Source organism: Ambystoma mexicanum, chromosome 1p, assembly GCF_040938575.1.
Source record: "Ambystoma mexicanum isolate Mex_15411 chromosome 1p, UKY_AmexF1_1, whole genome shotgun sequence".
Lineage (NCBI taxonomy): Eukaryota > Metazoa > Chordata > Amphibia > Caudata > Ambystomatidae > Ambystoma > Ambystoma mexicanum.
The window spans coordinates 1,478,698,514-1,478,720,343 of NC_090921.1; the positions used below are offsets into that span (position 1 = coordinate 1,478,698,514).

A 21,830-nucleotide genomic window follows, 5' to 3' on the forward strand; every position below is an offset into this window, starting at 1 on the left:
TAAATTTGCAACTGGGCATGAGAACTTTGCATATCACTAGCTATTCACAAGTCCAGGTTAAAATGAAATATTCATTTAAAATCAGGTTTTTAACATTACTTTGTTTTTTTGCATGATCTTTTTTTTTTTTTTTTAATTCTCTCCGATGTTAACGCAAACATTAAATCGTACTGGGCATATCCGCGGACAGTACAATATTTGACAGAGTGGTGGATGGTACTTTACAAGGGGAAAATCTGGTTATTGATCAGTGGTTTTCAATGTGTAAATCCTTTGTGTGGTTTTGCCATTTTAGTAAAAACAATAGTCTAATTGCTCACACTTTTCAAACTAATGCAGTTTGTCCTTTTTTGAGAATATGGTACAGGAGAGAAATTGAGAAGGTCAGAACTTGCTCAGCTTTTTTTAACTTTATCTTGCACTGACAGACCCAATACAGTATTCTTGAACACATGGTCCAGTATCAGATACTTAAATCAGTTTATCGCCATATTATTACGCAGTTACAATGCACGTTTCATTCTTTTCTTCTTCTTGTAGTATCTTGTCTGCCAGGTATTGCCTGAACCCACCCCAGATGCCTTTCAGACGGCTAGTTATTGGCAACAATGCAATGTATGTTTCTTCTTTATCATTTGCCCAGGTTAGCTCTCTTAGCCCCAGCACCGGCGGCTCTTTATCTTTCCACCGAATTAGTATCACACTTTTGCCCAGCAGAAGACTTAGGTTGAGACATTTATGTTGGGTGGGATTCATTTTAGAAACAATGCCCAAAACACATAACCCCGGGTCCCACTCTGTAGGGCGGTCAGACATGGCATTCAGTTCATTACAGACATCAGCCCAATACCCTGCAATCTTAACACATGACCATAACATATGAAAAATACCTGCATCCTCACTCCCGCATCTGGGACATGTCCCTGTTGCCGCGACGTATATACTTTTCAGACGTGCAGGGTTAAAATGGACTCTGTTGAGTATCTTGTAATGGATCAGCCGGTATCTGGAATTACAGGATATGCACTTTGTTAGACCAGTGTGTGTCCGTAAGAGTGGTCCCTAGGTCCTATTCCCATTCGCTTTTAGTATTAGGGGTTTGAGGCGCTCTGTGCAACAATAACATTTTATATAATGTGGACGCAGACTACTCGGAGTGAGCACATATCCCAGCTTTAGTGTGTTGGGGGTTCTTCAGGAAAGCCCATCCACGTTTTGGCCATTGCTGAGCATAGTCTGAGGTATTGTAGCCGATGAAGCAGCATATCACCCACAATGGGCTTAGTCCCCTCCCAGCTAATGAAGTGTTTGTCTACGAATACGTCCGCCATCATGCGAATGCTCCTCTTTCTCCAGTGTGCGGACATTGCCGAGTCCTGCGTCCGGGGGAAGATAGGATGCACCCCAGAGAGGCATGCAGGGGTGATAGACTACTGTTTTGTGGGTTGCTTGGTAGCCTATCCCACACCCTACATGTCACTGATATTGGGTTCATGGTGGTGTCATGTATTCGCTTCCTCGCAGCTAGTTTGTGTAGCAGCTCTTCAGGGCCTTCACCTTGTGTTTCGTCGCCCCCGGGTGCCCCTTCTGTCCAAGACATGGCATAGTGAGCTTGCGCCGTAAGGAAATGGTGTTCAAAGTCTGGGGCACACAGTCCATCCTTCTCATATGATTCAGTGAAGTGCTTCCAACTAAGTCTCGGTTGTCCATTCCATATAAAGGTTAAACACACTCTCTGTATTTTAGTGAGGAAAGATCTTCCCAGCCATACTGGTATGGTGCAGAATAGATAAAACAGCTTTGGGAGTATGATCATTTTGACCAGCTCTAGACGTCCCTTTAATGAAATTGGGAGGCGCGCCCAACGGGTAAGTTTGGTGCAAAGAGCCTCCTCAAGTTTCCCGTAATTAGGTGATCGAGTAAGTGGAGTCGTCCTCGCTATGTCCTCTCACAGATATTTCACACTACTAGGTGCCCATGCCAGACCATGTGAGTCCGCAGGGCGTTTAGTTGCGTCTGTTAGCGGGAATACCTTGGATTTTGTTGCATTCAGCGTGAAGCCCGAGTAATCACCAAATTCTCTCACCGCATTCAGTACTTTTGCCATATACGTCTACGGATTTTCAATATATAACATGATATCATAGGTGTATAGAGTGACAAGTTCTGTTTTCCCTACTAGTATTATCCCGGCTTTGCCAAACCCTGCTCTGAGCAAGTCGGCCAGTGGTTCGATCACTAAAGCGAACAATAGCAGGAATAAGGGACACCCGTGCCCTGTGCCTCCAGCTAACTCGAGTATTTGCGATAATATCCCATTCACGCTCACCCTCACGTGAGGCCGTGTGTAAAGCACCCAAACCTATTTTATGAATTTCGGGCCAAAGCCATAGTTCTCGAGCACTTTGAATAGAAAAGGCCAATAGATAGTGTTAAAAGCCTTCTGCATATCTAAAGCTATAGCGACCTCTTCTGTATTTCTCAGGATATTCGCCAAGATATTGTAGCATTGACAGATATTTGTGGCTGTGGACTTGCCCTGTACAAACCCTGCTTAATCTGCGTGCACCATATGGGGCATAAAGGGATTAAGACGAGTTGCCAGTAGCTTTGCAAATATGTTTGCATCCGTATTTATTAGGTAAAGGGGCCGATAAGAGCTGCAGTCTTCTGTTTTTTCCCTGGCTTATGCAGCAATCTTATGACCACTTCACGCGTGGTATCTGGGAATATCCCCAGCTCTAGGGCCTCAGTCTACAAAGTGAGTAGACGAGGTCCAATTATATCTATGAATTCTTTGTAGAACTCTGCCCCCAAGCCATCACTGCCAGGTGCCTTACCGCCAGGTAGGGCTTTTATGGCTTCCTTAATTTCGGCCAACGTTATGGGGGTGTCCAGAGTATCTTTGGCCTCTTTAGATAACAGGGTGGTAGGTATCTTAAAGAGATAGCTTCTGTGGCAGTGCTCTGGGGCGAATACAGACTAGCTTAAAAGTCGAACTCCTTGCCAATTGCCTCCTGACCCGTGACTACCACACCGCCCGTCCCCGTAATACATGGTATAATCGCTGTCCCCTTTTCGCCCCGGACTAACCGTGCCAATAGTCTGCCTGGAAGCTCATGCTCACCATATCTCTGTGCTGCAGCCTGTCTATTAAAGTACCATATTTTTCGGTCCGCTGCGGCTCGGCAACCGTCTAGTTATGTTTTAATTGCCAATGATATGCCCACTGTCGGGGAGGCTGCGTATCGTCCCTGAAGTTCGGCTATTTCCCCTTCCCTCCTTTTCAGTTCCTTACGTATCTCTTTAAGGACCCCCATTTCAGTGGCCATGGCAATACCTCTTATATAAGACTTAAATGTTTGCCACTGCGTGAGTGCCGACAGACCCGTCATTATGTTCAAAATATTCATGGATGTGTTGTGCCAGATTGGTTTTGAATACTGGGTCTGTCAATGCCACTGCTTTAAATCGCCATGGGATCTGCTGTGGGGCTGCCTCTGGGATGGATAGATTTACTAGTACTGGGGAATGATCTGATAGGGTTTTGGGTAGCAATGAAGTTTCTAACATCCAGCTTAACTCTTCTTGGGTTACCAACCAGAAGTCGATCCTAGAATGCATATCGTGCACCGAAGAGTAGAAAGTGTAAGCGTGCTGTTTGCCGTGAAGTGCTCGCCAGGCGTCTGTTAAACGTACATCTGCCATGCATTTGCCTATTTAGCGTGCTGCATTAGATAGTGGTCTCGTGGTAGATGATGTTCTGTCTAGGCTCAGATCTAGCGTGGTGTTGAAGTCCCCCCCCCCCCCCCCCGCAGATGATTTGGGCTGTGGGATATTTAGCCCATTTCTGGAACATCTCAGTGTAGAATACCCGGTCGCCTACATTGGGGCCATATATATGAACTAGTAATATTTCAGTAGGGCCTATTTTACCATGTACTAGTATGTATCTGCTGTTAGGGTCAGCTTCTGTAGCCAAGGGAATGAATGGTATTGTTTTGTGCACGAGTGTCAAGACACCCCTAGCCCTAGATGAATAAGATGGGTAAAAAACGGTGTGCGCCCCATCCTGGAGCAAATTTACTGCCCTGTTCCTCTAGTAGTTGTGTCTCTTGAAGGAATGATATGCGCGCGCCAAGCCTGTTTGTATTTTTTGTTTATTATTTGTAGATGTATGACATCACCTTGCGTGCTTTAATCGGCATACTCGGGCCTCTGACATTCCAGCTCATCAGCGTTATAGCCTCGGGGTTCGCGCTAGGCATTTGTAACATTCTCCGCTATGTCTGTCACAGTGTTTAAACATGAATTTGTGTTGACATTATTATCAGATCTATTCTGTCTGTGCATTGTTTTAACTTTAACAACCCAACTTCTTCCCTCTCTGCCCCCTCATAGTTCCTCAAACTTCCACTACGCATTTCCCGTCCCCTCTTCCCCCCTCCTCCTCTGCACACTACTGTACCTTTACCTAACCATTGCACTTGCATGTGGGGGGAGGAGGGTTCACTTCGGTGATGGCGAGGGCCGGTCATGATGTAACTATTTCGCCTTGGCTAAATCTTACTTGTGTTACTATCGCTCATAACTTCTTATAACAAATCACATGTTACATTTCACAGCACTGTACCCAAAATCAGGAGAAGGTGCGCATGCCTTTCATGTCAGGTTATGTTACATGCTCCGGTGGGGCAATTCCCCTGAGTAATGTTTCCAGGACTTCTCATTCAGCAGCTTCTTCCCTTTGCGGGGACCGCCCGTTCGGAATATGGATGTTTGCATCTAGAAAAAAGAGTGCCTCCTCTGGAAACGTGAAGAAATAGGTTTTGTTGTTATGTTGCAGTCAGAGCCTGGCAAGCTACACCATCGCATATGGAATCTTCCATTCACGGAGCATCATCTTCACTCCCAAGAAAGTTTGCTGTTCTTGTTGCACCGACAGGATGTAATCCAGGAATATATGGATTATGTTGGATCCAAGCTTCAGTTCGTGTTTATCCCTGGCTGCTCGTAGTACCAAGTCCCTGTAGTTCATCAGTTTGGCTATTACCAGACTTGGGTATGCACCGGGTTTGGGGCGAGGGGGGGTTTTATGTGCCTGTTCCACCACAAACATTGCCGACGGGCCAGGGTTGCCGAGCAGGTCTTTAAGTAGTTATTCCACCGCCTGTTCCATTGGGCCCTTGAGTGCATCCTCGGGGACTCTGATTATGCGAATGTTATTGTGGCGTGACTTCGCCTCCAAACCCTTGCATTTTAGCTTTACTGTGCCCAGGTCTTTGGTCATACTGGTGACTGTGTTCTGTAGAGCAAGAACATCTACCGTCCTGCTTTTCCTTGTCTCGGCTTCAGTGATGCGCCCTGTAGCTTTCTCAAGTTGGCTCTGGAATGATGTCATGTTGGTGTTTATTCCATCTAGTGTGTCATTTAGTGCTGCAAACCCTTGTTGCATGGAGTTGTAGACCCCCAACAGGTCCATGGGTGGTTGCGGCGATGGTGATGTGGGTGAGGTCATTTGGGCAGAGGTGTTATTACTCGTGCCTTCCCCTTTGGTAGATGGTTTTGTAAACCTTTCTATTGATCCTTTCTTTTTAGCAGCAGCCCCCTTGGGCATCGTACTGTTTCAATGTTCACGCATTTACGTTAGGTGTCGCAAAGGTTGTGTTGCGGCTGGCCCTTTATAATAGGCAAGTGTTTGGGTTTTCTTTCCTGGTTATCGTGCGAAAACCAGTGAGGAGCGTGAGTTAGGGCGCAGGTGGGGCAGAGTAATGTCCAGGGCGTGTAGGTCTGCTTGGTTGTGTAATTATTTATAGTGGACATATCAGGGTAGTTCAGTTGGGTCCTGCACCCAAAGATGTAACTAAAAGCTCCTCCTCATGAGGTTGTAATTGGTTATTTATCTTTGTCCTTTTACATACTATGTAGCGTGGGTGCGTCACTTGGAGGGCCGGGCACCGAGTCCCTTTATTGAGGCCGTGGGGAGTGCTCCTTGCATCAGTTAAAGCACTAGTCTTGCCTTCTTATACCTATGTTTCTGTGCTTTGGTCTGCACTGCACAGCAGATGGGCACAGCTGTCTATTCTTCTGGTTGTAGTGGGTAGGCCACTATATAGCTAGTGTGCACCGTGTAGTGTGCACCTCTTGATAAAGCGTCTCTTGGTCGCAGTAGGTATCAGCAGTAGGTATCAGCAGCGTGTGGTTTGTGAGTCTGTCAGGTCGCCGCCTGTGTGTACGGCCCTTGTGATCGTGCAGCCCGCGGTAGAGAGCAGAACTATGAGACACCACTCACTCTATTTTTGTTGGCGCACCAGATCCCTATACCCCCATCCGCTCGGTGCCTTTTCATGCTCGTAGGGGGTTCGGTAGGTGTGTTGCCTGATGGTGCCAAAAGTGCAGAAAGTCTGGTTGCGGGATCAATGTGGCATGGGTCTTTGTAGTTTTATTTGTGCCTTTATGCAACTGTTATTCCGGCAGTGTCGAGGGTCTGCTGGTGCCGTCCTCATGCTCGCCCCAGCTTGGGCCCCTGGAATGTTCCACTGAGTTATGCCTTGTCGGCCACCTCGCGGCCGCCCCGACAGTGTTGCGGGCAGGTAGGTGCAGGTGTGCTCCTGGGTCTCACTACGTGTCCTTGTGTGCCGGTGGGGACTGATTGCGCTCCGGATACTTAGTATAGTGACCCACGTTCCCTCGGTTATTGTTAGCGGGGCCTGTGGTGTATCTGGGTCCCCTTACCTCAGAGGCTAGGGCCTGGCATCTGGGCATTCTATCAGTGGGGGCGCATGGATTCTTCAGGGGTCGTCTCCTCAGCAGGCAGCCACTCTGCGCTCCGCAGTCCGGTAATTCAGGGCAGGCATTCCAGGTAATTCAGGGCAGGCATTCCATGTGGATGTGATGGGACTGCGGAGTGCCTCATCTCTGGTGTAACTCAGTCTGATCTCCATTGGGGCTGTTGTTCGGATCACTGTAGCAGTGTATGTCACGCAGGTTCTACACTACGCATATTCCACGGTCCCCTCCGTTGCCATCCGCGGGGTAGAGCCCCACATGCCAACTGAGGCAGCTCCCTCTGGGCGACCAAGTTGAGGTGGTGCTGCTGTGGCCCCCACGGTGTGTGTCGAGTTGTTGGCGATGTGCCGCGGTGTCCTTGCGGATCGCTTTGGGAGACCCCAGTTATTTTACCCCTGCAGCGTGTACCTTCGATGAGGCCGCAGGGGGCCGTGCAGAAAGTCACTGCATCTCTGGCTCTGCTTCACGGTTTCACGTGAAATTTCGCCTTGGGGTGGACAAGTCCTTTACACATCTTCTCTACAATTATCGTGAAAAAAAAGGCATTTATTAACTATTTCTCTGGCCAGGACCCCAGTTCGTCCCTGGAGCGTGCGCTCAGTGATGCATGCAGCCAACCAGCACAACAGCGCCCCCCAGAACTTGCTCTACTTTGCTGTCAAAGTAAAATTGTTTCAATGGATTGCCTTCTCCCAAAGATTCCTCATCTTGATAGATTCCCATCCAGCATCAGCTGCTTGGATATGTTTTTATGGCTCTTGACACCCTCTTGTTCGGCCGCTTCACTCCTCGACTCTGGACTTGATGTTGATCGCCATACTAAAGGGATGCACTACGTGCCCTGACCTCGGTCCCCCCACCCCCTCTCGCTGGTAGAGCCAGGGGGTAGCAGGGAACAAAGTGGGGAACTGAGGTAAGGGTACGTAGGGCATCCTTTTAGTATGGTGAATTATATTACACTCAGTCGAAGAGTGACTTGGCCGAATATGAGGGCGTGAAGAGACACACTTCGCCTCTGTCGAAAGCCCTCTTGATGCTGGATGGGACATCTATCAAGATGAGGAATCTGTGGGAGAAGAATCCTTAGGAGGAACATTACTGGGAAGTAATTTCTCAAATGTTCATGAATAAGTAACTACTGTAGGTATGAGTCGTAATCTGAGCCTTCATTTGTGGGCTTTAGTGTGCAGTGTCAAAATTTGGATTTTGGAATCATTGATGAATAAACCGCTTCATTGCCTCATCCATTCTTGAACATGAGTGATGTGCATTTTCTGCATCCATTTTTAAAGGCATCCTGCGTTGACCAATCAAGGGGACTGAGTGCGTAGCAAGTGCTTACATATGTAGATATCTGGTTTTAAAAAACCTTTGGAGTGACTTTGAAGTGCTGGTTTATTGCAACACAACCCCTGAAATTTGAAAGAGGTTGGAAAGTACACAACCTTAATTCTGGACCCCCCCCCCCACCCCCCGCTCCCCATTGACTAGCCCATAAGCACATTGATAACACCACAAATCGTGACACATTACACAACCCATTAGTGAACATTTTATAGTTTGTTTGACAACATATAACACAATATTTTTAGGTATATGTGGTACATGGTAAGAGATCAAATGTAATATCTTTGTTTGTCAAACTTACTTAATTGAATAGAGACTCATTTCCCCAGTAAAATGAAGCAATACCTTTTAGAATGTAGTTTGTTCGCAAGATAATGTATTTTCATATACACTATAAAGCAATAGATGTTCTCTTCCTATATATTGATAATCATTTGTGCTCAAAGCATAGAACTTTTTTTCCTCATGATTGACCATTGCATGTTAGCTACAAAACACTACCTTTCGGTTTGTGTTCTACCTTCTCCTTAGTTGAACTAAGTTTGTTTGATGTGATATGAAAAGAAAACGTTGCTGTCCTTCTCTTGGCGCTTGCAAAGACTTGGAACTACTCGCAACGTACATATAATACTGTTCCAAAAAACGATATTGTGTACTTTTGGGCATGTAACGAGCCTGGTTGTAAGTGCAAATAAGGCTGTGCCACTATAACACTTTTAGAAACGGACAGCTGCTATGATAGGGAAATGGCCCACAACCAAGCGCCAAAACAAAAATCATATTTATCCCTGGATGCAAGCGGTACTCAAAGAATTGACACTACTTTACAAGTTTCCATTTTTCGATTTGTATTGCAAATTAGTTTACAATGGATTGTCTTTCACCCGCAGATTCCTCATCAGATAGTTATCCATTGCAGCGTCATTTGCTCAGAAAAGATTTAGACAGGGGGCCATAGTGCAAGTCGACTCGGGCACCGATCCGTCTTGCTGCGATGTGTCGGTCGTCGTACATATACCGCGTCAATCCGTTCCTTTTTTCATCGCGCTTAGCATGCTGCTCACGGAACAACTCTCCTGAGAATTTTTTCAACTAACGCATTCATCGCTTGGTCAATACAATTTCGATACCATGTACACTCCCAAGTTGTCAGGTTTCAAGCGCTGCAAGGACTGCAGTTCCAAAATGTCCATCACAGATCCACACAGCGTCTGATGCCTTGGTGTCGATCACATCACCAAGGACTGTGGTTCTTGTAAGGACATGACCCCGAAATCTCTACGGGGAGGGCCGGAAAACAGAGGGTAGGCCTAAATCTCTGGCCTGCCCGAGCGACAGTGGTCGGAGTCGATACGGAGGGGCCTACTCCTGAAAAGGAGGATAGGCATCAGAAGAAAACAGGTCACCCACTCGGAGCCACTCCTCTTCCTAATCGCCCATAAAAAGAAAAGGCATCATTGATTCAGGAACGGATCCGACTCGTCGGATGAACCCCATAAGTCACAGCACCATCACTATGGAAGACCTTGCCACCTCCTCTCCAAAATGAACCCTCATAGCTTATTTTCAGATAACGACTCAAAACTCTGTTGCTCGGCAAGTACGTCTAAGCTTCACTCCACCGAATAACTTCACTGTCTGTTGCCAATCGTGTATCAGAGCTGTGATGCCGCTGTCAACAAATGAAATAAAATAAAAATAAGTTGTTGGCGGTCCGACATCGAAGGCCGAGTGGGAGGCTTGCAAAGAGCAGGCAATCAACATGTTTCAGAAAGCAGCTGCAAATGATTCCCTCAAAGCAACAGGCTTTGGTGGATCCAGTGGCACCAGGTAACCCCAGCCTCAAGCTGACCACTGTGACGTTGTCAAAGCCCTCTGGCTTGCTGTCGCTTGTGGTCGGTACGGCCTCTGCATCGATGGTAGCCAATATGCCCCCGGCACCGGTTACTACCAGTGGGTCCCAGGCAAAGCATCTTTTGGTACCGGTTGAAACAGGAACATCTGCATCGGTCCGATAGCCGAATGTTCATTCGTCCCACATTCGATGACTGAGTTTTTCAACACATTGGTGACCATTTTCTACAAGAAGGACTAGATGTGTGTTGCTTCGACTCTGCTTACCCAGGTGCTGGGGGGCAGAGATTATTTTGCTGTTCAGGTGGATTTTGTCACATTAGCTAAGGGCCTTCATGATGCCAGAATCCTGGACACAGCAGGCTCACCCTTATGGGCATGCAAATGCCAAGTACTGTTTAGTTTTAGTTTATTTATATGTAAAGCACACCAAACCCTGGGTTAACTTGGTGCTAGAACTTAAACAGTTAGAGGCATACAAAGCATTATAACAAACGGAGTGCTGACCGACCGGCGTTTACCAGATGTTCGGGAATGTAGATAGATACAAGTGAGACTGTAGCAGAGTCACCAGAAGTTACAGTTTGGTCGACAGTGCCAAGCAGCCAGTGTTACATACATTGATACAGAAGAATTGAACATGCGCATACGTTTTTTGCACAGCAAAATTGGCTAAGCGTGTTTCTTATCGAAGAGCCAGGTCCAGAAGGAGTTTTCCATTCTGATGGTGAGAGGAAGGGAGGTCCGAGATTTGGCGGCCAGCACCACTAAACTAGCTCCTCCAGCTCTTTAGTTTAAATCTTGGGATAGTGAAGCAATGTGAGTACAGAGCTCTGGTAGGCCTGATTGATTGGTGTTTGGAGAATTTGTTCGACAGGTACTTAGGGGCAGAGTTTGACCGGCATTTGTGGATGATGACTAAAGTGCGGAGGGAAATTCTACTGTGCACGGGAAGCCAGTGGGTGTCCTGTCTAAAGCTGGTGATGTGGTTAGATCTGGGGATGTTCAATGCAGATCTCAAGGTGTTCTTTTGCAAGACCTGAAGTCTGTTGAAGTTCAGTTCAGAGGAGCCTAGATAAAGGGTGCTGCAATAGTCTATTTTGGAGAGTACTAAGGCCTTGGCTAACGTAATGCAGCTATTAGGTGACCGAAATGATTTGCAAGCGTTAATCATCTTGTTGGTGTACGCAGTAGTGGAGGCGGTGGCACTCACTTGCTTCTTGAGTGAAAGGGTGGACTCCAAATAGACTCCCAAGGTTTTGATTTCCTTGGCAACTTTAATAGAATTCCCATCGATGTCGAAGGACGTGTATCGAAGGTCTAGTTTGTTTAAACGTGTTTGGGAACCCACTATCGGGAGCTCTGTCTTCTCATCGTTGAGACATAGGCTGTGGTTTGCCATCCACACCTGGATCTTCAAGAATATGTTGTTAATAAGTTTGGGTTTGGAATCCTCTTCATAGCACCCTGTCAACGTAATGAGAACTTGGGTGTCATCAGCGTAATTTGTGTATGTGACACCCAGGTTATTGAGACAGTCAAAGAGGAGCTTTGTGAAGATGTTATAAGGCGTCCGCGTGACGCAAGAGCCTTGCGGCGCGCCACAGAGGATAGGGATTGTGTCGGCAGAGGCTGAGGGTGCGAAGACCCTAGTGGTTCGATTAGAGAGAAATGAGTGTATCCAGTTAGATGTGTTACTAGAGAACACACCCACTGTGGTCAAATGATCTGTGAGGATCTGGTGATCGACAAGATCAAATGCTGCTGATAGGTCTAACAGGAGCATGGCCAGGTTACCTTTATCCTTGGCCTCATCCATTTGGTCAAGATGGACGAGTCTGCAAAGTACTCTCTCCAGTCTGCCCGCCAGGCATTTCGCCAGTACCTTCGCATCCGAGTTTATAAGGGAAATGGGACGGTAGGAACCGCAAAGTGTGGGATTGCGCCCTTTTTTGTGAAACACAACTAGATTAGCTTGTAGGAGAGATGCGGGGAGTCGATGTGCTTCCAGGGCCTCGCGAAACATTAGTCCCATCTGCTGGGCTAGTTACTCTATAATGAGCTTGTACACATCTATGGGGAGACTGGCTGGTCCGGCGGCTTTACCCAAGGTCAGTCCTCGTATGGCCCTTATGACTCAAACATGCTCTTGTGCACCCTCTGCCTAAAAAACCCTCCGCCGAATCGTCTATTCCGGCAAACTACTGCCTGATCTCCATCACCTCTTTCCTGGGAAAACTCCTGGGGAAGCTGGCTATCGGCCAACTTACCCTCCACACTGAATCTGTTAGTTGGCTCCTTGACCATCAGTCTGGCTTCAGAGCATCCAGAGGCACAGAAACTGCTCTTCTGAACACCTATGAAGACCTACTCTCAAATCTTGACTCTAACTCTCCCTCCGCCCTCATTCTTCTTGCCCTCTCTTCTGCATTTGATACGGTAAACCACAACATCCTGATCACCCGTCTCCGTGATACCCCTGGCATCACTGATTAGCCTGGCGTGGCTTGTCTCCTTTATCTCTAACCGGCCCTTCCAGTTGGAACTTGGGTCCTTTCTCTCTCATCTATAACTCTCTCTACCTGTGGTGTCCCTCTGGGATAACCTGTCCCCCTTGTTCTTCAATATCTACGTGGCCCCCTTGTCCCACAGGATCTCTACTTTTATCTCTACTTTTATCTCTAACTTTCAGTGTCATGCGGATGACACGCAGCTCTTTCAGGCTACCCTCATCCGCCTCCTACTCGGTCATCCACGACTGTCTATTGGTAATTCAGTCCTGGTGTGCTGCTATCGATCTGTGCCTGAATTCCAGTAAGACGGAGATTGTCCTCATTGGGACCCCTGCTCCCGCTTTATGACTCACACTGGCCGCTCTTGCTTGGCCAATGCGCCTACCAATGAGGCAAAGAATCTTGGGGTCATCTTCGACTCCACCCTCACCTTCTCTTTGCAAATCTTAGACCTCTCAAAAAGTCCCACTACCAACTGCACCTCCTCAGAGGTATTCTAACTTTCCTCACTTTTCCCCCAGAGGCTCATCACCTCAAGAACTCTGGTTCTTTCTAGGCTGGACTATTGCAACAGCCTCTTTCTCAATCTTCCTTCTACTCTCCGTGCTCTACAACTCATCCAGAACAGAACCGCGAGACTTACCTTTGGCCTCAAACCCAGGGACTGCATCTCTCTGGCACTGAAATCCGTCCACTGGCTCCCTGTGGCTGCAAGGATCAAGTTCAAGACCCTATGCATAATCCACAAGGCTTTCTGGGGCCGGTGCCGGTTTAGGTCTATTTGTCTATTTGACCTAAAACATTTGACCTAATCACATTTGATAGAATTTATTTGACATTTCTTTCGGTGTAAAATGCGTCGGGAGGCCCCCTGCAACCCTCCTACCCACTTCCCCTCAACCTAATCTATACCTTTACCCACTATATATATATTTAATTAAATTTGACCCAAAAAAAGGCCAAAAAATGTGATCTAATGTTTTTAAGTCAATTATGCTAATACCGCCAGGGCCTGCAATATCTACAACGCTCTCTTCGTAAATACTCTCCCTCTGGAGTCCTCGGCTCGTCCTCCAACACTCTTCGGGTGAATGGCTTTCACAAACAGGATTTTGGAGGTGTAGATCATTATCCTCTGCAGGCGCCTCCCTCTGGAACAGCCTCCCTGCCTCTTTGTCTTGAGCCGGAGCACCTTTAGTTACGGAAACTGCCCAAGGCCTTCCTCTTCTCTTCCTCATTCTCTCTGCCTCTCCCTTGCTAACCTCTGTTCTATTTCTCTCCACCCTCCTTCTCCAACCTAACTCTGTTCAGTTTTTGCTGACTGGCTACTTGGCTCACCTCTAGTGCCTTACAGGTCCCAGGCCCCACCCGCCTGTCTTTGCACTTGCTTCTGGGCCGCTGCTCTTTGTTCAGCATTACTGCGCTTTCAGCTTTTGCCCCATGAGTGAGGCAACCTCTCTGCACTTAACCCAGGGTCTTGTTGGACTAGACATGGTTGGTCCCCACAACCACCCCCTCCTCGCACCTCTGTTCTGTACGCATGCATGACCTAAATGTACTAGGACTAGTAATGTTAGTCTGTCCTGTCCGTCCGTCCCCTTTTGTTGTTTCTGCCCCCCACAACCCTCCTCCCTAGCTTGGTTTCAACTGTAACACTTCGTGCACTTGCACTAGGAGAAATGCTGTCAGGCCCGGTATGCTAGTTTTTCTGTTTTAGATCATTCAGAAACTTCAAGGCCTAAGAATGATTACTGTATACCCTTGTTCCTTTCCCGCCTTGAAGCACTCCACATGTGTATAAGCGCTGTATAAATAAACAATTACAATTACCTTCTCATCCTCCAATCGAGCATTTAAGAGATCCAGGTAAGCAGGGGCGAGTGTTGGGAGAGGAATGTTGCTAAGGAACGCTGTGATTTGTCTTGTCTCGTTGTGGCGGGGCAGCGTGAAGGTCTATAGTGCTCAGCAAATCGTTCGTTGATGGCTTAGTCCCCCGTGAATAGCCCACCGTCAGCCCCCCTGATGGATGTAATGAGTCGACTAAGCTGTTTGCCCTTTATGGCTAGAGCGATCATGCAAAGGGATCTGTCGCCAGCAGTATACAGATCCACCGCCCACTTGCAGAAGGCCTTCTGAGCCCTAGCGGTGGTGATGTGTGTGATTTCCGATAGAGTTTTACTGTCCTGCTGTGTGTCCGAGTGTCTCTATTGGTTTTGTGCGTGCGGTTGGCCACCTTGAGCTCGGCCATCAGTTGAGCTTCCCTGGCTGCCCACAATTTCTTTTTGTATGCCCAACGCAAGATGAATTGCCCTCTAACAAAAGCTTTACAGGGGTCATAACACTGGGAGCTATTGAATACATCTATTAAGTTATCCTGCCAGAACCTGCCCAGAACTTACATCAGGGACTCTGCCAGATCAGGGTAATGCAGCGCCATTAGGTTCTGCCTCAAGTGGGGGCTTTGACAGGGGTGTCAGCGATGGTGAGACACATAAGGACCGGGGCATGATCAGTGTGTGTCATGGGGAGGATTGATCCATGTTTCCACCATGTGCAGCATTGTGCTGGCGAGTAGACCATAATCTAGCCTAGAGTAGCTCTGGTGGTGGTTAGAGTAGAATGTGGGCATGTAGACTTCTCCACACGTCCACCAGCAGGTCCACCATCGGGATCCAGAGTGTCCGATCTTTTTTCAAGGCGGGTCTGCTACCCCAGTGTGAGGGGTTATGTTGGTCGATCTCGGGCTGTATTTCTATGTTGACGTCACCCCTTCCAACAATGACAGGCAGCCCATTAGTGGTGCACATGTAACCTGCACATGTACAAAAAACCCAGATGTGTCCGTCATGGGGCTGTATATGTTTGAGGGTGTAGGCTGATTATGGAGCAGGCTGTGTAGCAGAATGAATCGTCCCTCCTTGTCCGTTTCTGTAGTATTTGAATGGGGACCCTCTGGTGCAACATAATCGATGCACTTTTCCGATTCGTGAGCGTCTAAATGGGTTTCCTGCAGAAATTTGATGTCCCCATGCAGGTCATGAAGCATGTTTAACAGTCGTCTCCTCCTGATAGGTTGTCCCAGACCATGGATATTAAGGGTAAAACATGTGAGTGTGCTCATCCAAAACCCCTATATATTTGGCCATGACTCAGACCCCGGTAGAGGGCATGCAATTCCAACACATGCAATCCCCACCCATGGGCATTTGCAGGCTTGTATGTCTTATAACATAGATTTAACTTGGCAAGTGTGTCCCTCCCATTCCCCGAAGCACCTCCCACCCCCACCCAACCAAACAGTAAAACATTGGAATCTAAGAGCATGACTCCAATACAACTCTGAAAGCAAAATAGAGCCAATGAAAGGTAGCAAACAGGGCCGACCTCTTTGCTGCTGTCCATATCCCTGCATGCTCGCACTCCCCGGTCGGGAATGCCAGCCGCTGTGCCGTGGCCCTGAAGCAGGCAAATGGGGACCAGATGTTTCCGCCTGGGTGATAAGCCCCATCATAGTGGCCGTTCCAGCGTGATTCAAACTGCATATAGGTGTGAAATTGTGCATTGCTTGCAGCCATGGAGTGACTTTGCATCATCTTCATGTGTTTGCAATGCCACAGTGTTCATAAGATCCAGGTGGACAACATGTTGAGGCGAGGGGACACATGACGCCTTAGTGCAGGAGCATGCACTGCTATCATATGGCACATTAGTATTATCGCACCGGATCATCTTGCTGTCGGCCCAATCCTCGCGGCCTGCTTGCCTGCCTTCTTCCATCCTTCGCGAGATCGTGTTTGCCGTTGTGCACAGGGCTGTGTACGCGCCCTTTCTGGGTGAGACGGTTGCTCGACCGCAGGGGTGAAGTCTGTGACGATCGCATCCCTCAGTTTTAAGAAGCGCCATGCTTCCTCAGTGTCTTTGAATGAGTGCCATTGGTGATTAAATTGGATGGACCATACAAGTGGAAAGTTTAGGTAGTGCTTATGTTCGTATCCTTTCAGCGCTTCAAATAGTGGGCTGAAGGGCTTCCTGCGTTTCAGATGTTTATGTATTTATAAAGCGCACCTGGTACCCAAAGGCTTACGGGCGCTAACTTACAAACATTGAACTGAACAAAACCCAAACATCTGAAAGGACAGAGGATCAAGGGGCAAAAGAATGATTTCGGTAGGGGGCATACAGAAGTTCATCAAGGAGGGAGGGACGTAGGAGAAGAGTACTGTCTTAAGCTTTTTCTTGAAGACCTCTGTTGAGGATATGCTTCTTAGTGAGGGCATTAAGGCATTCTTTGCCAGGGAGGCCGCTATACCAAACGCACCATTCTTTGCCTTGTTGCTCTTACACCGAGTGGTGGTAAGAAGGTTGGAGTTATCGAATCTTAGGGACCTGGAGTTGTGTTTTATCATAATGGCTTCCTTGAGGTAGGCAGGCATTTGACCCAACACGCATTTGTGGGTAATAAGAAGTAACCTGAAGGAAACCCTAGCCCGGATCGGGAGCCAGTGAAGACGACTTCTAGATTCTTATAAATGATCTCTTTACTGAAGTCATTTAATGCCCCTCACTGCTCCATTTTAGATTACCTGGACACCTCCACAGAATAGTAATATGAGTGTTTTGTTCTCCATTCAGATGGACCCGGCCTCCCGGTAGTCTTGGAGTATGACCAGCTTATGCTGGAATTTGAGCAGGCGCATCGTGATGTAACGTGGCAGTCGCTGGGCGGAAGCTTGGCGGCGTGGGCTCTGTGAACTTGTTTGATGTATGCACAGGCTTCTCCAGATGAAGTTTAACCTGAAGAATGCCGTATATAAAGTCCTCCAGGTCACTCCCCTCAGCGTTTTCCAGCAGGATGGCCAGGCGTAGGTTGTTGCGCCTGGACCTGTTCTCCTGATTCTGCATCTTGGCCCCCAAATGCTGCACCTCTCTGATAATCCTGTGCAGATCCGAATTTGTTGTTTTGTAATTATCTTCGAGCGTGCTAATCTGCTGTTCATGGTCTGCTATTCTGTCGTCCTGGGCTTTCATTTGTGTGTGGACTTTCTGAATCTCCCTCCTGATAACTTTGACTGTGGCGTTCGTCTCTTGCGTTCATTGGCCAATTAGCTTAATCTCCCCCAGGATTGCTTGTAATTGCATCAAAATATCCATTTTAATGGGAGCACCTGGCAGATCTTCGCAGCATGGCACTGACAGTGTTGCTGTCTTCTCCACTATCAGATTCAGGAACATCCGGTGTGTGTTGCATCTCCGTGTGTCCACAAAACCAGTGGTGAAGCAGTGCATTGTCTTGCGGCCCACCGGGTCTTCGGTGCAGTGGGCTGGTCCACCACCAGACAACGTGCTCAGCGTAAGTGACGATGTTTTGCTGCCACTGCACCCCCTTAATAGCACGCTGATAGCAAAACATAGTAGGGGTGTTGGCGCGCAGGCAATGATGCCCCCATGGAGGCAAAGGAAACGTTGCACAGCTAGTGCCAGCTATTAAGGCGTGCCAATCGAATTTGGATGATTATGCTGGAATGAAGTGCAGCGGGTACATGGAGTAAGGCCCCCTTCGATGTCTTCCCTGTGTCCAGATGATTTAAGCACTCATTATAGTACTGCGTCGGGGCCCAAGCCTTTAATACCTTCAGTTGCGCCTCTATTTGGGGTCGTGGAAGTCCTGGAGCTGCCTATGTGGCGTAGACTACATGCTTACATGCAGGTTCCGGGTGTATCTGGACACAGAGGCCCATGGATTTTCTTAAGCATCTCAGCTGCCTGAAAAGAGGCGCATGAAGAGCGTGTTAGGGGTTGGCGGGCATAAACCATGGTTCTCACTCTTGAGCCGTTTTTGCAGTGGGTTATGGGGGTGCGCCAGTATGCCATGGTAGCAATGAAGTACGAGAGGTAGCTGCAGTGAGCTTTTACCCTGCTCCTCGCTACCCGCAGCAGGCTCTCACCTTCCAAGGTGTCTTAGAGCTTGTCACAGGGCCCGCACATAGTCTCACTCTCCTTCACTTAGGACGTGCTTCCAGCAATGGTCACTGATCCGCCGGTGACACTCGTTTAATATGGTATCATTCCATGCAGTGCCAGAATTCCCCACCACGTTGCGTGCTTATACCACTTCAAACACTTCAATCCCCCGGGCACTGGCTGCGACATGTAGATCCCTGCTCAGCCTCCTTGCCACAGTGCGAGCTCTTGCCTTGACGGCCCACATAGATGCAATGGCAGGGTCCGGCGGGCCACCTCCACGTGTCCCGGGCAGCCTCCTTGCTGCGACATGTATTGCAGCTGATGGTTGGTCAGCATGATCGAGGTAGGGGGACCCGCCCGCCTCACTGGCATTTGGTGGTAAGGATCACAACACCCGCTTTACTTTTCCAGCACCTCCCTGGAGGCGCACCCACTGCAATCCACCTCTAGGCGTTCAGCACTGCACGCTTAGCGGCACCGTGGGGCGGCTTCCGTTATCTCCCCCGACGTTGCAATTCTGCTCCTGACATCGCAGTGCCCAGGCCGGGTTGTTCGCCACCCCCAATGTCCCGCCACCGTGCACCCATGTCCCTTTTTAGTGATCTGTGCATTGAACATGGCTGTTCCAGCCTCTGCCACCTTCAGCTCCAGAGCGCGGTGAGCCACCCAGCCTCCGCGCTCAACAGATCTGCTCCATCAGTGTCGGCTCTGCAATCTGGGGCAGGCAGCCAGTTCAAGCCCCCAGTTTTTCACTGGTGTTGCTCCAATCGCTAAGGCGCACCCTGCATTCGTTTTTGCCACAAACCGACACTGCTACAAGGAAAATATTTACAGATTTTCGCTCCTCACGTTCTTAGCTCGTTCACCCAGCCGTCGTATTGCTCATGCTCTCGAGCGCCCCCTCACTGAAGCATTGTTTTCTAACATTGTATGTCTTCAATACAATCATTTATATGTTTGACATGTCAGATGTTGGTTTCAGGTTGCATTTTGTTGGCCTTCTCACCTCTTCTTCAGCATTGTTTTGAACACTTTGAGGTTCTTCCTCCTTGATGTCGAGTTAGAGGACACAAACCTAATTAAGATAGTTATCCAAAAGGCATTAGCAAAAACTCTACCAACAGGAATATTTTGTCTTGTTGGTTCTGTATGCCCATAGTTCCTGTTGCATCCAGGGCACCCTGAAGTTCGAGGTAGACGATGCCTAGCATAGATTTGACGTATTAGAACCAGGGTAAATATTTGGCACCAATTGTTGACGAGATCTTGCAAAGATTCACAATAGACTTTTAGATTCTCCCAGTTCCTAATCTTTATCCAGTATATAGAAGGGGCTTTAATCTATGGATACAATTTCTTTTAGGCCTAGTTTTTATCTCCGTTGGTACTGAAGGGGAACTAAATGGAAGCCCAAGAAATCTCTTACAAATGTGATTTACATTTTTTTCTAAATGTTTAATATTACTATGTCCCCATAATACAGATCCATATGCAGTAGCAGAAATCACTTGGTAGTTTGGACTTCTCTAGGGCACTCAAGAATGCCCCATCTCTATAATGTCAACTCTGCTTCACCTCTTCATTGGAAAGAGGAGCTAGTGCAGCTAATTTCAATTGATTGAGTTGATCAACTCGAAATCCTAGGTAATCATACATTTTGACTGTATTATAACCTTCTTTTTTTTAAAGTTAAGCTGTGGCACCCTTTTCTTTCTCGGGGGTTGGCAGACTGTAACTTTAGTTTAAGGCAATATTTAGTTTAAGTCCTCAGTCCTTTTCTGAGTACCCATGCATATTTTGATTGCTGCGGGCAGGAGGTCAAGCAATGAGTTGTGATCATTATGGGGTGGGAAACAACCAGAGATTCTGGATCCCTCGATTTCTTTGGTTGTGGGGGTGGGGGAGCTAGAGTTGTAAAGGCATCAGTGCCCCAGGCCGTAAAATGCATTAGATGACCATGCCACCATGGAGGATTGGCTACAGGGGAGCAGATCATTGCCTTTTGCCCCATTTTCCTCATCTGCAAAGGGGCCAACCAGGCTACTGCTCTGTTATCCTTCACTTCAACATCCTTCCAAGAAGCCAAAGGCGCCTAACACCAGGACGGTGCACAGCCTGCAGAAGCAGAGGTGTGCCAGAGCATTTGAAACTTGCCTATTTTGCAAGCTCCGCCACTCTACTACTGTACTTCATCATTAGTGTGCTGTTGGCTTGGGGCCTTTGCTCCAGGTTTATCACTTAACTTATAATTCACAAACAGATTTGAATTATTGTTGTCTCCAAATCCCCCCTCCTTACATGCACTTTCCCTTGGTTTCCCTTTTCCATGCACTTGTGCTTTCTTAGATGTCACTGGGCCTAGTAAGATCGCTTTTTATTTTTTATTTTTTTTTGCTTTCTCCCTTGTTCCCCTCCGTTTTGCCCGCTCGCGCTCTGAAACACTTGTGTACGAGCGAGATATAAATAAATATAATTATTGGAACAGTGGGTGGTTCTACTCGGGGTGGCATATCATCCGATGGATGGAACATTGCAAGTATAAGGGCGTTCCAGACTTCAAAGTTATCAGATGTCATGCTAGCGTCATTGCTCAAAGATCGAAAGCAGGCTGTTGTTTGAGCCAGGCCCCATTGTTCAAAGTCTTTGCACCGTTTCTTATATTGGGGACCCTGTCTGAGTTTCCAAGGCATAGCTATGTGTCTTTGTTGAGCCAGAGCGGGTTCGAGCGGTCGCCGTAGCCCCGTGTGGCTTGTTGCTGAGGCTGCCTCCCTAGCCCCGTTGGGCTCCAGTTAAGCCTCCTGTTTATTTTTGTAACTTTTGTTGTTAGCGCTCCGTGCGCGTCTGTGTAGTGCCCCCTGCCCCCTCCCTCCCCCTCACTTCCTGGTCCTCCTTCCCCTCTCCCTTCCCGCCTCCCTTCCCGCCCACCCCCCCTCTGATTGGCTGTCCTTGCAGCCGCTCTGGGACTACGGCTCGACCGCTCACCACGCTCGCTTCTTTGTTGAGCCAGAGCGGGTTCGAGCGGTCGCCGTAGCCCCGTGTGGCTTGTTGCTGAGGCTGCCTCCCTAGCCCCGTTGGGCTCCAGTTAAGCCTCCTGTTTATTTTTGTAACTTTTGTTGTTAGCGCTCCGTGCGCGTCTGTGTGGTGCCCCCTGCCCCCTCCCTCCCCCTCACTTCCTGGTCCTCCTTCCCCTCTCCCTTCCCGCCCACCCCCCCTCTGATTGGCTGTCCTTGCAGCCGCTCTGGGACTACGGCTCGACCGCTCACCACGCTCGCTTCTTTGTTGAGCCAGAGCGGGTTCGAGCGGTCGCCGTAGCCCCGTGTGGCTTGTTGCTGAGGCTGCCTCCCTAGCCCCGTTGGGCTCCAG

The 21,830-nt window shown here is 48.3% G+C and overlaps 1 protein-coding gene across 2 annotated transcripts in view; it reads left to right on the forward strand.

The window, feature by feature from the left end:
- IQGAP3 (IQ motif containing GTPase activating protein 3) overlaps positions 1-21,830 on the forward strand; it is a 1,503,259-nt gene that overhangs the window by 1,016,655 nt on the left and 464,774 nt on the right. The window lies entirely within an intron of this gene.